This window comes from Solanum stenotomum, chromosome 9 (assembly GCF_019186545.1).
Source record: "Solanum stenotomum isolate F172 chromosome 9, ASM1918654v1, whole genome shotgun sequence".
Taxonomy (NCBI): domain Eukaryota; kingdom Viridiplantae; phylum Streptophyta; class Magnoliopsida; order Solanales; family Solanaceae; genus Solanum; species Solanum stenotomum.
In genome coordinates, this window is record NC_064290.1 from 49265546 (window position 1) to 49282212 (window position 16667).

Below are 16667 nucleotides of genomic sequence, written 5' to 3' on the forward strand. Positions count from 1 at the left end.
AAATAAAAGATTACTAGCATCATTTTATATTTCAAAATAAGTAACTCACAGTCTCAAAGTAATGCATAAAGAAAAAACTAACAAAATTAGAAATCGCTTATCTTAATGAAGATACACCGATATATTATTCTAATTAAACAATATTACTTTTTCCTTTGAGTAGCAGCATATGTAACTATTTATATGACTACATCGTTTTTATGTCCATACTCCAAAACACGTTAATTTTCTAAGTAAATCATAGTAACTAAAGATAAACAGTACATTTATATAAATTTTAACATGAATAATAGGAATAACAAGAGCCTCATTCTCTCTAGGTGACTTGTTGCTTAAGGTAATTTAATCTGATAAGATAAGATGGGAGGAAGTTCAGTCAGTGATGATTGAGAGTTTATTGAAAATGAAACTCAGACAGTACTTATGATTGGGTGTATAGGTGAAGTAAAAAGTCCCACAAACAATAGCATTCTTGGTAGAAATGCATTCCAGTTCTAGCTCTAGTGGTGTTACAAGAACATGTGAGATTCAGAGGACTCGATTAGAAGATGGGCAGATTCTTGATGTGATCAATACCCCTGAATTTGATTTTAATGCTGAAGCTGGATTAGTTGTAAATGAAATTGGTAAATGCATTGATTTGGCCGGTGATGGTGTCCACACTGTTCTTTTTATTTTGTTTGTACGAACTAGCATTTCAAAAGAAGAACAGGCTGCTATCCATTACTTTAAGAAGCTCTTTGGGACCAAAATTAGTGATTACATAATTGTGGTATACACTAGAGGGGATAAGCTCGAAGATAATGACTCTCTGAATCATCACTTAGATTGTTCATGCCATGAGGATTTAAAGAAAGTTCTTAAGATGTGTGGGTATAGACAAGTGCTTTTCGACAATAAAACTTAAGATCCAGCGAAGAAAGTTGATGAACAATAGAGAGAACTTCTTTTCCATGTGAATCTGGTTGTACAAACGACTAGTGGAAAACCATATACGAGTGAATTATTTGAGGAAGTAAAGAAGATGAAGCTCTGTAATGACTCGTTGGAGGTTAGTTCTTTGCTCGGAGATTTAAAGCAAGGGGTAGCTGATGAGTTGAAGGAACAAGTGCAGAGGGTATCTTTCAAGGAGCAACACAGGTGAATAACTAAAATGGTTGAATCAAAGATGAACAATACCATGCATAGTCTTGAAAAGCATTTGGAGGAGGAGTGTACTGCTCGGTTGCTGACATATACTATGTGGATTGCAACGAGGTATTGGGCTGGAAGTATGAACAAGCTGTTGAGCCATCGCAGAAGTACAAGGAAGGGAAATTTGTACTCGAGCTATGCAAAATTGCTGACATATACTGTGTGGATTGCAACGAGGTATTGGGCTGGAAGTATGAGCAAGTTGTTGAGCCATCGCAGAAGTACAAGAAAGGGAAATTTGTACTCGAGCTATGCAAAATTGTTGACATATAATGTGTGTATTGCCACGAGGTATTGGGCTGGAAGTATGAACAAGCTGTTGAGCCATCGCAGAAGTACAAGGAAGGGAAATCCGTACTCGAGCTATGCAAAATTGTTAAAGACAATCTGTAACTCATAACCATAGTCTTTTTTATTTTATATGTCATTACTTGAAGCAAGCATTTTTTCCTTTCTCGAAGCTTTCACTCTACCTAACTTTCCATCAGAATTATCAACATCCATATTGTCACTTTCGTTTCACATTATACCATCGTTTGTTCCTCATAAAAAAACAAGAATAACAATTTAGTCGAAACCTTTTCAGATGTAAGTAAAAGTTTCAATAGGAATAACAGAACAAGTCCTTATTTGGCGCGCAAAGCATTGAAACACTGATTATATAAAACTAATAAATTATGAAATCAGAAAATCAGATTATCTATTAGAAATCTCAACCCAGTAATGTCTTCACAGATTGTACATAAAAAAGGCAAGATTAAGAAATCAGTAACATTGAAAGGACGAAAAACAAGAAGAGCAACTTCAATACAACAAGAAAAAACGTAATCAAACAAACTTCTGGTAAAAACAAAGCAACTCAATGGGAAGAAGAACCAACCTGTAAGTCTGCTGCTAATGTCTTCACAGATTGTACAAAAAAAAGACAAGATTAAGAAATCAGTAACATTGAAAAGACGAAAAACAAGAAGAGCAACTTCAATACAACAAGAAAAAACATAATCAAACAAACTTCTGGAAAAAACAAAGCAACTCAATGGGAAGAAGAACCAACCTGTAAGTTTGCTCCTGCGATGAAACTTTACCTTCAATAGAGAAACGATGGTACTTGCTTTGATTTTAGGGCAGAGCTGCGACAAAAATAAAGTGTCAACGTTGAGATTAGGGTAGAGAATTTCGACTGGAGACAGAACTAGCTAGGGTACCTTTGCGACCAGCTGCGCTATAATTTTGAGAAGACAGAACGCTGCGTTTCTTATATTTTTCACTTTCAACGTAAAAGTTTTGCCGCCTATGATTTTGTTAAAATAATATTTTTATTTTATTATTTTAGTATTATTTTGGGGGGAAATATCTCCCGCTCAAAGACCATCAATTACCATTTGGGACTAGTTATAAATTATTTTGGGACCAAATTTAATACCTTTGCAATAGACTATACAAATAAGGACCAAAATATAATCTCGTCCCAATCGATATACTTTTAGAGAGAAGATTATTAGCCCGTCCCTAAATGTTGGTCTTAAATAAGTGTTTTTCTTGTAGTGTATGTATCTGTAGACATTATCAAATATTATTGTTGATATATAAACACTAATATTTTATAACAATACCAGTTTGTATCATAATCATAATTATGTATATGACACATAACTTTGTTATGTATATAACATAGTTATGTATCATATGCTGTTATATGCAACACTGTTTTATAACTAAATCAGTGTATATCATATTAATTTTTTTTTTGTATCTGATACATAAATTTGTCGAATTGACTATGTATTAGATGTTGTTATGTATCTGCAGTCCTCGAGTAACATTTTAAGACATAGTTGCACCAATTGTTTAACACATGTATATCAAATTCAACAAATTTTAGACTTTATTGTATGTATCAGATACATATCAACTAACCATAGTGTTATGTAGCAATCACAAAATAAAGGCTATTGAGAACAATTACATGTATATTATATCTCTTATAAACTACAACATTTTTTCATTTAGAATAAGAAACATAAATAATAATGTATAATGCATAATTTTATGGTCATGATACATAAATAGTAATGTATAGTCAATGTCGGTGGAGGATGAAAACGCCATAGAGGCGATGATAACGACGCGAAGGGAGAGGCTGAGAGCCCTCAGAGAAGCTCAAGAACTTCTTCAAACCATTGACGATGATAGTCATAAGGATAATAACGAAGATATTTATGATGTATCTTCTCAAAGTTTTTGATAATTTTGAATCAAAATTGAAAGGATCTTTGATGAACATGGAGAAGTATTTTGAATCTCAAATTTTCTGATAATTTTGAATCAAAATTGAAAGGATCTTCGATGAATCAGGAAAAGAATGATTAACTGGGAGAAGAATTTTGAATGTCAAAATTTTCGTCAATTTTGAATCAAAATCAAAAAGATCTTCGATGAACTGAGAGATTCACAAAAGAAATTATTTGTCCAACAACTATTCCATCACTTTTGTATTGTTTATAACTCACTTGCTTTCCAGACTCCTGAACGTCTCAACAAAATAGAGATATTCATCATGTATTAGTTGCTGTTTTTCACTTTTTTTTAATTTGTTACGATCTAGGAGAGATTTGAGAGAACAAAATTTGATTTTTTTGAAGTTGTTACGATTTGGTGGAGATCGACATTAACTTGATTTGGGGAAATCAATCACATTCAATTTTACATTTCCTTTCCTTTTAAATCGTAACTGATTTTTTTAATGTATTAGATGTATTGTATCCTGCTTATGTATCCAAATGAAACTAATTTTAGGGAATTTTTGTAAATTGATAAAAGGTAGGGATAGAAATATGTAATTTGCTCCTTACACTATGAAATTCTTAATTTTTTTACATAATAATTTGATAAACAAAGTTATAGATGTAGAAAGGAATATTAAGTTGTTTGGCTCAAAATCATAATTATAATTACTTATTATACATTTTATATGATATAGTTAATATTATAATTATGATATGAAATTTTTTCTCAACTCTAACTATACCCTTAACATAATGTAGGATATATTAGTTTCTAGGCTTTTGGTAGTTCTTTTAATATTTGCAAATGAAAATGTGTAAACAGAGATCTAGAAATTGCATTTCAACTATGAACAAGTATTCTAAATATAACATTTTGACAAAATATGAAATGTAATAATAATTGAATAGATGATAGTGAACTAGTCAAGAGCACACTAACTCATATTCAATGAAGTATATAATGTAATAANTAACATTTTGACAAAATATGAAATGTAATAATAATTGAATAGATGATAGTGAACTAGTCAAGAGCACACTAACTCATATTCAACGAAGTATATAATGTAATAATTTAATTTGAAAAATCCTGAAAGTTGAAAGAAAGATTAATATCTACTAAATTGTTTCGTTCAAAAATAAAAATTATAATTTGAAATTATTTTTGCCATCTATATGAGATAGACAATATTTTGATCATAATATAAATTTTATTTTAATTTCAACTATATTCTCAATTGAATACAATATGTATTTAATTTCAAATTTTATATCGAAATAATTTACTTAATCCCTCCAACCAAATGACTCATAGAGATAGGAAGAAACATTTTGATTGTCAAAAGTTTTTAGTTGTTTCTTTAATATTTGTAAATGAAACCGTATGAATAAACATTCTAGAAATTATTTTTTTACAAATTATGATATGTAAAATAATAGTTTGATGAATAATGGTGCACTAACCATGAGAACACTAACTCCTATTAGATCATAATTTTACTTATTTGTACTATCTATAATACAACAACAATAACATACCACTATAATCTCGCAAGTTAAGAATTTGGTTGAGGGAGGATAAATGATACTCTCTCTCTGTCCCGTGACTTACTTTCCTTTTTGGTCAGTTACATAAAAAATGACACATTTCTATATTAAGCAACAATTAAACTATAAAATGTCTATTTTACCCTTAATGAAATTATTTACAGCCATAGAAATTTCTATCATTCATTTTGAACCACAAATTTTAAAAGTCTTCATTTCTTTCTTAAACTCTGTGTCGAGTCAAACTACCTCACATAAAATGGAACGGATGGAGTAATAAATATCCAAGTTAAGAAGGGTAATTAAGATTTAAGATAAACTTTATAAATTTTCATGTCCCTGTCAATATTTACACTTTTAATTTATTTTTAAAAAAAAGAAATCGTAAATGTGGAAAAGGAAGACTAGATCTAGTAAGTTGTTAGGTTCAAAATCATAATTATAATTTGAAATTATAACTTTCTATACGAGATATATAAGATGATTGTGATATAAAATTTATCTTAATTTTAGTTATCATCTACTTAATGCAAGACATATTTAATTGTAAATTTTATATTGGAATAATCAGTTAATCCTTTTAACTAAACGATTAGGAAGAATTTTTTTGATCAACTTTTAATCATTTCTCTAATTTTTGTAAATTAAATAGTATGAACAAATATTTTTTTTGATGGATTATGGAATATAATATTAATTTGATTTTTTTTTTAAAAATAGTGAATGTGGAAAGCAGGGGCGGATCATAATTATGATTATTTATTTTACTTTCTATATGAGATAAAATAATTTTATGATGGTAATGAAAAAATTATCTTGATTTTAATTATACCCTCAACTAAGTTCATGATATATTTAGTTTTAAATTTTATATCTAGATAACTGGCTAAGTTCTTCTTACTAAATGACTCCTAAGTTAGGAAGAGACTTTTTGATAGTCAAAAGCTTTAATTCCTTCAGCATTTGTGATGAAACAATACGAACAAACAGGGGTTTCCTCGAAAAGACGAGGACTCAGCAAACACTGTTGCTAGCTGATTAGAGATAGTACTAAGATAGTACTAGTCATCAATATTAGTCACATTCCGTTGAAATAAAGCCCGATGTTTTAGCTCCCTTTTTTCATCAACATATTTTTTCATTTCTTCCCTTACACCATCCGGGCATTTTTCACACCCTAAGATGTCCTTGTAAGTACCAACTAGATGTTATTTGTGACGAAAGATTTCGCCATTAGTAACTTTTTTACAAAAGTTACATTCAACTGCATTCCTATTGGTCTCACTTGTTCTTTTCCCATAGTTTTTTTTTAAAGCAAATTTATATCACTAAATAGTGGTCTAGTCGCTTTTTATTATTAATAATCTTAAAAAATTCTCAATAGGAATAAGTACAAGCAAGGGAGACTAAGTCCTTACCAATCCTAGTGAGGTACCTAACCTCTACTAATCAACAACCATAAAGAAAATACGAGCTAGAGAGAACTAGATATTCTATGATCATCACAAAGTTTATAATACGCTCTATGATGATATTACAAGTGAGGATTCTTAAGTAATGAAAAATCATAAAGGCAAAGGAGAAAGTTGAGTTATCAGCCTCAAACTTCCTTTTACAGATGTATGAACTAAACAAGATAGATTGACCTTCTAAAGGAAACTGAAATATGTTTCTCCTGTCTTCTTCTTCGAATCTGTCCAATAACAATTGACAATTCCAACCGGGGTCAGCCATTTTTATATGATGTTAAGATCAAAGAAACATAATCTGCACTATATTTTAATCACTGTAACAATAGATAATCACTGTTAAGAAAAATAATCAGCAAAACAGAGCAAAAAAACAGCAATGTTGGTACAGTAAAACAGAACAGAACAAGACTGCAAAACAGAGCAGAAGAAAAGAAGAGGAGGAAAGAAAGAACACTTACCTGAAGTCAAAAGCAACAGACATGAAAACGGCTACGGAACTGTCGAGGACTGAGGTTACACATATCGTGACTTGTTTTTTCATTCAAAAATGCACTTTCAAAAGGTTAAAAACAAAAAATGTTTTATTCACTTTTAAGAGAAGATGAGGAGGATAACCTCCTGCTTATTCCTTGTAAAAGTACTACAACACACGGCTACCTACAGTCTTTATATTGTAATTCTCGACCGCCAAATCTTCTTATCTAGAGTCATATCCTCAGCAAGTTGAAGATGTGTCATGTCTCATCTAATCACCTTCCCCAAATATTCTTCGACCTACCTATACCACTCCTAAATATCTGTTATAGCCAAACTCGCACACCTACTTACCTGGAGCTTCCCCGCACCTCTTTGCTCGAACCATCTCAACCTTGCTTCCCTCATCTTGTCCATCACGGAGGTCACTCTTACATTGTCTTGTATAGATTTGTTCCAAATCCTGTCACTCCTAGTATGCCTACACATCCATCTGAGCGTGTGTGTTCTTGACAAGCAAGCACTCCACCCCATACAACTGTGTAGGTCTAACCACCACTCTATACCCTGGCTTAACCTGAAACTTTTGGATTCTAGGGTCTGTCTCCAAACTTCTTGCCTATCATTAAATCCACCATGGGTCTCTCAATCAATACTATGTCATCTGCGAATAACACACACCAAACACATCCACTTGAATATGTTGCGTCAATTCGTCCGCCACTAAGGCAAATAAAAATGGGCTAAGGGTTGATCTCTAGTGCAACCCTATCATGACCGAGAAGTGTTTTGAGTCACCTCCAACCGTTCTTACCTGTCTCTTTTCTCCATCGTGCATGCCCTTAATTACTCTAATGTAAGCCACACATACACCTCTAGACTCCAAACACCTCCATAGAACCTCCTTGGGATCTTTATCGCATGCCTTTTCTAGGTCAATAAACACAACGTTTAGGTCCCTCTTCCTATCCCTATACAGCTCCAACAATCTCCTTATAAGATGGATGACTTTTGTAGTTGACTGCCCTGACCTGAATCCAAATTGGTTCTCGGAGATAGGCACACCCCTCCTCATCTTTACCTTGATCACCATCTCCCACACTTTCATAGTGTGGATTAGTAACTTCATACCCCTATATATAGTTGTTGCAGTTTTGAATATCACCATTGCTTTTTGTACAAGGGGATCAATGTAAATACAAGTATATTTTTGTACGCAGTAAGAACACGAGGATCACCTCAAAATTGTGTTTCAAACACTGCAAGAACAGTAGCCTTAGGCCAAGTTCGTCAGGTGCAAATTTTTTACTAGATTTGATGACACTTTTGGGGGATGTTGTATTTAAGGATGGGATTATGGTGGATNTTTGTACGCAGTAAGAACACGAGGATCACCTCAAAATTGTGTTTCAAACACTGCAAGAACAGTAGCCTTAGGCCAAGTTCGTCAGGTGCAAATTTTTTACTAGATTTGATGACACTTTTGGGGGATGTTGTATTTAAGGATGGGATTATGGTGGATAATTAAAAGACAGTAGCAGTTCAAAAATGGCGAAGACCCACGAGATTTATACAATGAAGCCAACAAGATTTATACAGACCACAAGAGGCTGAATTTGTTATCCAGCAGAAAGATTTGATTCTTCAATTTACAATGATGAATAAAATTACTCAATGACTACGTAGAATTTTTCCATTCGGTGTATTGAGGATATCAGTATCAAATTTAGTGTGAGAAACTCAAGGACATTGTTGGCTTATGTTCAGGCCAAGTTTCTAATGGTAGAACACATCAAGGCCACCTCATACAAGGATGGGAAATTATGTGAATACCGTAACGACGTTCTAGTGAATACAGACAAGGATATGACTTATTGCTGGCTATGAAAGAAGATGTTGCTAAATTCATTTATAGTTGTTTGGCTTGTCACCAGGTTTAAGCTATCAACAACCCATAGGACTGCTATAACAGTTTGAGTTTCCAAAGGTGAAATGAGAAATCTTTTCTACAGATTTTATGACCAGGCTACCACGAACCCTTAGAGGTTATGACTCTATGTGGGTATTTGTAGAAACCGGATACCCAGTACACTTTTAACGGTAAAAACCGAATACAACGGAGAAAATATGCAGAAATTATACATGAATTAATTTTCCGACTCCATGAGGTTCCAGTGTCCATCATATCTGACAGAGGATGACTGTTTACTGTACGCTTTTGGAAATCTTTTCAATACATGAGTAGATCTTAGTTCCATATTTCATCCGGAGACAGATGACAATCTGAGCATACTTATTAGATGACATGTTAAGAGTTTGCATTATTGATTTCGGATGTTTATGTACCATTAGCAAAATTTTCCTACGACTATTGACTTTCAGTCAAGCATTCAGATGGCTCAATATGAAGCCTTGTATGATAGGCAATGTCATTCTTTCATCAGACAGTTTGAAGTTGGTGAGGCTAATGTATTGGGACTAGACTGGGTACAGGAAGCTCTGGACAAGGTCTAGCCAATCAGACAGAGGATGCTCACAGTTCAAATAAGATAAAAAGACTTATGCGGATAAGTGAAGAAAAAACTTCGGGATAGTTTGATACAAAAATTAATAACTCAGTGGTTAGTAATGCTAAATGGAGGGTTTATTTTATATCAAGTGTTTGGTTCATTGTTTCCCACCAAATCTTGTGTTCGGATTAAAACTCTACGAAAAGCTTCTTTTATCTTTTATTTGAACTGTGAGCATCCTCAAGTTTAGCTCTTTGCTAACATACTTTTAATTTAGAACTCTTAGAGTAGCGACGTTAATCATTTTTATTAGTGTCATGAGTAGTATTCTTTTTCTCTAAAATACCAATAAGATTGCTTGGAACACTAGCTCCTAAGTGCTGGTCATGATCCTAAATTGGGTCGTGACATGAGAATATAAGGAAATAAATTTGTGTAAATGAGAATTCCACCAAGTGAAGGGTATATTAGCTCTACTGATAATTCAGAAGCAACAAAAAATCTGCAAAATAAATGGAGACAATAAATATAAGCAAAAGTTCACATTAAAAGCTAAAAGGTAGTTATCACAAAATCCTCCACAGACCATAGGACAAACAAAATCAAATTTATAATGGTTCAACATCTATTTCTCATCTTCATCAGCTTCATCAACTAGCTATAATTGTTGCATTCTATGACTGTTGAAGGAAGTGACTATTCAGTAGCTTCACCTTCTTCCATATCTTCATCTTTATCATCACTAGTATTAGTCACATCCGCTTGAAGTAAAGCCTGACGTTTTTGTTTCTTCTTTACATCAACATATTTCTTCATTTCTTCCCTTACAACATCCGGGCATTGTTCACACCTTGAGACGTCCCTGCAAGTATCAATAAGGTGTTGTTTGTGACGAAAGATTCCGCCATTAGTAACTTTTTTACAAAAGTTACACTCAACTGCGGCCTTATTGGTCTCGCTTGCTCTTTTCCCATATTTCCAACCCGGGTCAGCAGTTTTTAATCGCTGTTAAGATCAAAGAAACATAATCAACAAGATAAACAAAGTAATTGAAGTAACAAGTAGTAGTAAAAATGAAGAATAAGATACTATGCAAGTACTACTAAATGAAGAGAAGATGAGAAGGGGAGAATAACACACGACTACCTACTATCCTTACACACATCAACCAAATATTTGAAAAGAATCACCGATCAATTTCAACTACTTCGAAGTACCTGTTCAGAAACTTTGGCAGATATTTGGACTTGAACCACTACTCTAAATACTCAAGGTAATACTCCCTCCATATCCATTTATAGACTTGTGACTAGTCTTGGACTTCACTTTCGCATTTGGAGATGGACTTAGTATTATTGTGTTGCAAATGGCTACTGATGAAGATATTACTTGTTTGGTTGAGATTGATTGGTTCTATTGTTGATTCTGAGATAGGGGAAATTTTTGGATAGCCCTAAAGTGGAGGAAATCTGTCCGATTTTCTATTAACTATCAATAAGCATTGCTTTGAACACTAGCTCCTAAGCGCCGGTCGTGGTCCTAAATTGGATCGTGACATGAGAATACAAGGAATAAAAGTAAGAACGAGATATTTGACCTTCAGCTTGGGTTTGCGTTGAGACTTCTTGGCTGCGCTATTAGTTGGTTCCAACTTGAACGTAGACCCCTCACCGTCATTCAATATCTTTGTGTGCTCATTTCCTCCACTAGTTCTAGAGATCACTAGAGTAGATTCATCATCTGTTGAGTCATAAACTGGAAGATCATCCACGATATATCTGCAGTGAGAAAGCCCAATTGAAATAAATATCCAAGAATTAGAAGGATATGAATAAAAGCTGTAGCATTCAAACAATTATATCATGGACAATTTTGCTCCGATGAAACTCATAAAGCACTACCTGAAAATTTTTCTTATTACTGCTACAAATAAGTGAACTACCTCAATTATATCATTTAGTTAGAAAGTAAAGGTCAAGTCATCCGACAGTAAACCAAAATGATACAAGCTTCAACTCTAATGTTTCTCTTTTACATAGAGAATAAAGATGTAGAAGTAACGGAGCTCCTGAAACAAATCAAGTTAACAGAACCAGAGTCTTAAGATTTGTACAAACTACAAAAATTCAAAGTTGAGCATTACCTGTCATCCCCATCTTCCCAGACATGGTTGTACTCCTGAGCAAAGATAAAAAATGGAACAAAAGAATAACATATGAGACTGACAGATTCATATCGAATTTAGAAGCATCTATTATGTTTTAGAGTACTGAACAAAGCATATATCAACAGGTAGCTCTTTCCTCCCCTTTCTTTGTTATGTTTACCAACATGAGCACATCTACCACACTCTTTCTAATAAATTTCATTTGAATTACTAAGTTCTACTATTTACTTTATCTGGGATTATCGTTCCTCTTCGGACAATCCCAAATGAACTGTGAAATCTATGTCCAGTGTCATAATTCAAAACCTCTTAAGATTGTGTATCAATGTCTCAGGATTATAACACAGTGCTCTCATCCTGAAAGACAGTGACAATCAGTTTACATCTATTGTGCCATTGATCAACTATGTTTTAAATGAAAAAAGAGAAGAAGACATCTACTACAGCTATGTTATAAATGAGAAAAGAGAAGAAGACATCAATTGTTGTGCTATAAATGCAAGCATAATAAGCAATAAGCATTTATCTTTTTCATTTTATCGGAGCAATAAGATTTATCCTGAACGACTTTCCTTTTCAGCTTCAAATGCAACACACTGAGTTTGACAAGGATACACCATACTACAACATGTGACTTGCGGATTGTAGCATGTGATTAGCAAATTCAATCTATATGCATAAATCATTATTCTGTTTGTTGTCTAAAATTTGGGAAGAAGGAACATGTGATATGATGCTACGAAGGGTTTTCCAGATATAACAATTCATAAGAAACTTAAGTTACCCGGAATCGTCGACACTTGGCACCCAAAAATAAGGAACAGTTTGCAGCTCCACACAAACAACGAACATTTGCACCCCCGTAGTACCACTCAAAATTATATTCATATGTCAGCTCCATTCCAACAGATATATCTTGCTTCGCAAATATACCTACCCTTGTTTCCCCCGACACTATCCATTTAGTTGTTTCACAATTTGGACTGCTGTGAAATTCAGGATGACACAGTATCAGTGCTATCAATAAACACCAATTAACCATAACAATATGTCACTGCCTGACCAAGATATGTATCGTATTTCGCTTTTCATCAATTTGACAACCGGAGTTCCATCGCTTACCATGAATGATTTATGAATCTTGCAAAACTTCCCTTCCGGGCGGAGTCAATGAAATCATTACCATCCACGGAAATTACGTACACGTCCTTGAGGTCTGCACAAATCATATGAAATTATAGCAGTGATTTGTTTATGTATCACCAATCATCTCTGATGTTGATAACTTACCATGAGATTCATAAGCCTGAGATCTTTTCTTCACTTCTTCAAATGATATCACTTCTCCACAGCATTCAATGATGAACTGTCCAGCCTTTAATGTGAAGAGAGAGGAACAATTAAGAAGACCATAAATAAAGTTACTGCACAAAGGCCTCTAAGATATTCCACAGAAAGCTTGAATTTGATAGGCTCAGTTCTGGAATATTTTCTTCACGTGATGATCAACAAAAGAGAACTCTTTTTATATATGCCAAAACTATGCTATACAAACTAATGGTCAAAAAGAATTTAAATAGGGGGTTGCTTCAGCAGAATTACCTTTATATTCTCATCAGCTAAAAGACCCCAACCACACCCTTCAGTCCTGAACAACTTAGTTTTTGCATATTCACATTTCTGGAATCTCTGTGGACAGCAAGAAAATACTTCAAAACAATCCAAATGACACTCACTGTCTTTTTTCAAATACGGCACTGAGTAGAATCTCCTATTAGTTATTGAAGCAGTTAATAACATATAAGGAACTACAAACTCCTCCTCACACTAGATGAAAGGATAAATTTAAGTGAAGAAAGATTCTCAACACGAAAAGAACTAAATAACAAGCAGCAATTATTTTTAATTTCATTTTTTTGTTTATAAACCAAACTAAATAACAAGCAGCTAACACCCTAGATTATGAAATCGCCTAGCATAACCCGAGCTTTCCTTAACCAGTTGACCTTACTTCGTAACCTTAACCTCCCTTTCTTTATAGTTTTCTAGTTCGACTAAGTGACTTGATTTCCCAAATTTTTAGGCCAAAACTGATTTTCGAAGTTCACCTCTCGAAAACAGTTATTCCTAGACAAACTGTACTTGGCCTTCTAGCCTTTTAAGCATATGGTAAAAAAGAATAACAATGAATAACGAAAAAGCGAAGATCGAGAAGAAAGGCTCGAGAAAGCAAAAGCAAAATCAACACAGATGCACTGCACGAGGGCGTTTCGAAAGCCAATTTTGGTACGATTTTACTTTTTTGATTTTGGATTTTGAAAATACACTCGTTTTTGCATTTGATATATTTAGATACATATTGAAGAGTTAGATCTATGAACTTATCTTGTTTTCTTTATTTTAATATTTTTTCTTAGTTTAGAGATTATTTTTCTATTCTAGTCTTGGTAGTCTCGGTGACATTTCCCTAGGGTAAAACGGAAAAAGTTTGAAGAGTTTAGATCTAAACATTATTGTTTGTGTATGATGTAATTGTTCATTCCAAATGTACTCTAGTTCATACCCTTACCAATGATTTGAGGCATTTACTTGAGCAGAGGGTCTATCACAAACGATTTTTCTACCTTGTAGGGTAAAGTTTATAAGACTAGAGCTGACATCTCTTTTCTGTAAGTGTTGTAAGTCAGTTTATGACTTCCCCATTAAGTCATTGGGATGCAGTTGTTTGTATCCTGCGATACATAAATTCAGTTTCAAGTAAAGGACTACTGTTTGAGGATCAAGGTTACAAGCATATCATTGGATATACAGATGTTAATTGGGCAGGATCACCATCAAATAGATGTATTACATCTGAATATTGTGTTTTAGTGCAAGGTAATTTGGTGTCGTGGAAGAGTAAGAAACAGAGTGTGGTTGCTCGATCAAGTATAGAAGCAAAATATCGAGCAATGGTTGTAGCAACCCATGAGCTAGTTTGGATCAAACAGTTGATGAGGTAACTAAAAGTTGAAGAAATCGATCGGATGTAACTTGTGTGTGATAATCTAGCGCACCTTTATCTCGCATCAAATCCAATATTTCATGAGAGGACTAAGCACGTTGAGATTGATTGTCACTTTGTCAAAGAAATATAATATCAAGAGATATTGTTACAAAATTTGTAAAATCAAGTAATCAACTTTTAATTTTCTTCACCAAGTCCCTCACCATTAGAGGTGGAGACTGTGATATGTTCATGGAATGTTTTGAAGAGGATCTCACCTCCTCTAAATCGGACGGTGAGGCTACGGTGAGGCTACCAGGGATCATGAGAAGAGATATTCATCGATTGAATACCCCCTATGGATTCTCTGGACACAACAACCAAGCACAACCTACCTCCAAGGAACCCCTCCAATCCGGGAGGATGCTCTAACATTACCATCAAAGTTTCGACAACCATATTGAAAATCAAATAACCCCTACAACTAATGTTTCCAATGGTTAGCTTCGTATCATGGAATATTAGGGGAATAGGATCCAACGGTTCCTTGGAAGGATTACTCCTCTTTAAGCAACAGTTTCATTTTCCTCTCCTCTGCCTACAAGAACCTATGGTTGCTTGTGATAAAATGGATAAATTTAGAAGAAAGCTTGGTTTTCATCAGGCCTACAACAACAGTTCTAACAAAATCTGGATCCTTTGGTTGAATGACATTGATGATGAGGTCATTCATGATTGGGAGCAACATGTTTTTCTCAAAGTTATTCATAATGTTGGCCAAATTTTTTTCCTTTCAGTTATCTATGCCAAATGGACAGAGCTGAGGAATAACCTATGGGCAGAATTGAGAGTTATAGCAAACATTATCCAAGACCCTTGGGGAGCAACATGCGACTTTAACGTGGTGGTATCCAGTGATGAGAAATTTGGAGGAAGACTTCATAAAATTGGAAGAAACTTGTTGGTGTTTTTTAAAAATGGGGCAGCACAAAAAGGTTGAAAATTTCTCTCAATGGATTGAAATGACTTTCAATAATTTTATTAAGCATTGAGGGGTTTAAATAGCCAACATAAAACACATAATTTGCATAATTTAAAATTTTAACAACCTAAAATATCTCAACAACATAAACAAACTAACTAAAATTCAAAATTCAAATTTATTCAAACTAAATAACTTATTTTGCTAAAAGTTACTGCAGTAATAAAAGTAAACTTCAACACTCCTCCTTTGCTTTAGTTACTGCAATTGAAAAAAATGTTCCTCCTCAATTTTTGCTTTGGTAGTTGATGCTAGATTGTTTTCATTGTTTTTAAACTTGCAAAATTTCTTCTTTTTTCTTTTTCTTGTTTTGATTTTGTTCTTCAAAAACACATGCGACGACATTGCATTGTGTATAAGTTTTTTTGAAAGTGCTTTAATCTGAACTTCTATATGATTTGCAGAGTGAGGTTGTAAGGGCTTTTCTTCCATCACAACCTCACATATCACATATGTTTCAAAATATTATTTTATTCTCACAAACCAAATTTGATAGTTTTCGTCTGTGAAAATTTGTGAGGTATTCAAAGAGAGAGTGTTGCTTGCCATTATTTTGGTTAAAAAATGATTTAGAAAAGCATGTGCGTTGAAAAAAGCACTGGTTGAAAAGGTAGCCTTGATGGGTTAAAATGGGTAGCCCTAATGGGTTAAAAAGGTAGCCCTTACGAGTTAAAAATGTACGGTAGTTCTTTGGAAGATTTCACAGATCCCTTAAGATCAATGAAGCTCTTGATACCAATGTTGGTGTTTTTTAAAAATGGGGCAGCACAAAAAGGTTGAAAATTTCTCTCAATGGAATGAAATGACTTTCAATAGCTTTCAATAATTTTATTAAACATTGAGGGGCTTTAAATAGCCAACATAAAACACATAATTTGCATAATTTAAAATTTAAACAACCTAAAATATCTCAACAACATAAACAAACTAACTAAAATTCAAAATTCAAATTTATTCAAACTAAATAACTTATTTTGCTAAAAGTTACT

The 16667-nt window shown here is 33.6% G+C and overlaps 2 pseudogenes; one reads left to right on the forward strand and one right to left on the reverse strand.

Moving 5' to 3' along the window:
- The first annotated feature begins 360 nt into the window (after nt 1–360).
- LOC125877621 (immune-associated nucleotide-binding protein 9-like) lies at nt 361–1594 on the forward strand (annotated as a pseudogene).
- A 9272-nt stretch (nt 1595–10866) lies between these two features.
- LOC125877622 (histone-lysine N-methyltransferase ASHH1-like) overlaps nt 10867–16667 on the reverse strand; it is a 29141-nt pseudogene continuing 23340 nt past the window's right edge.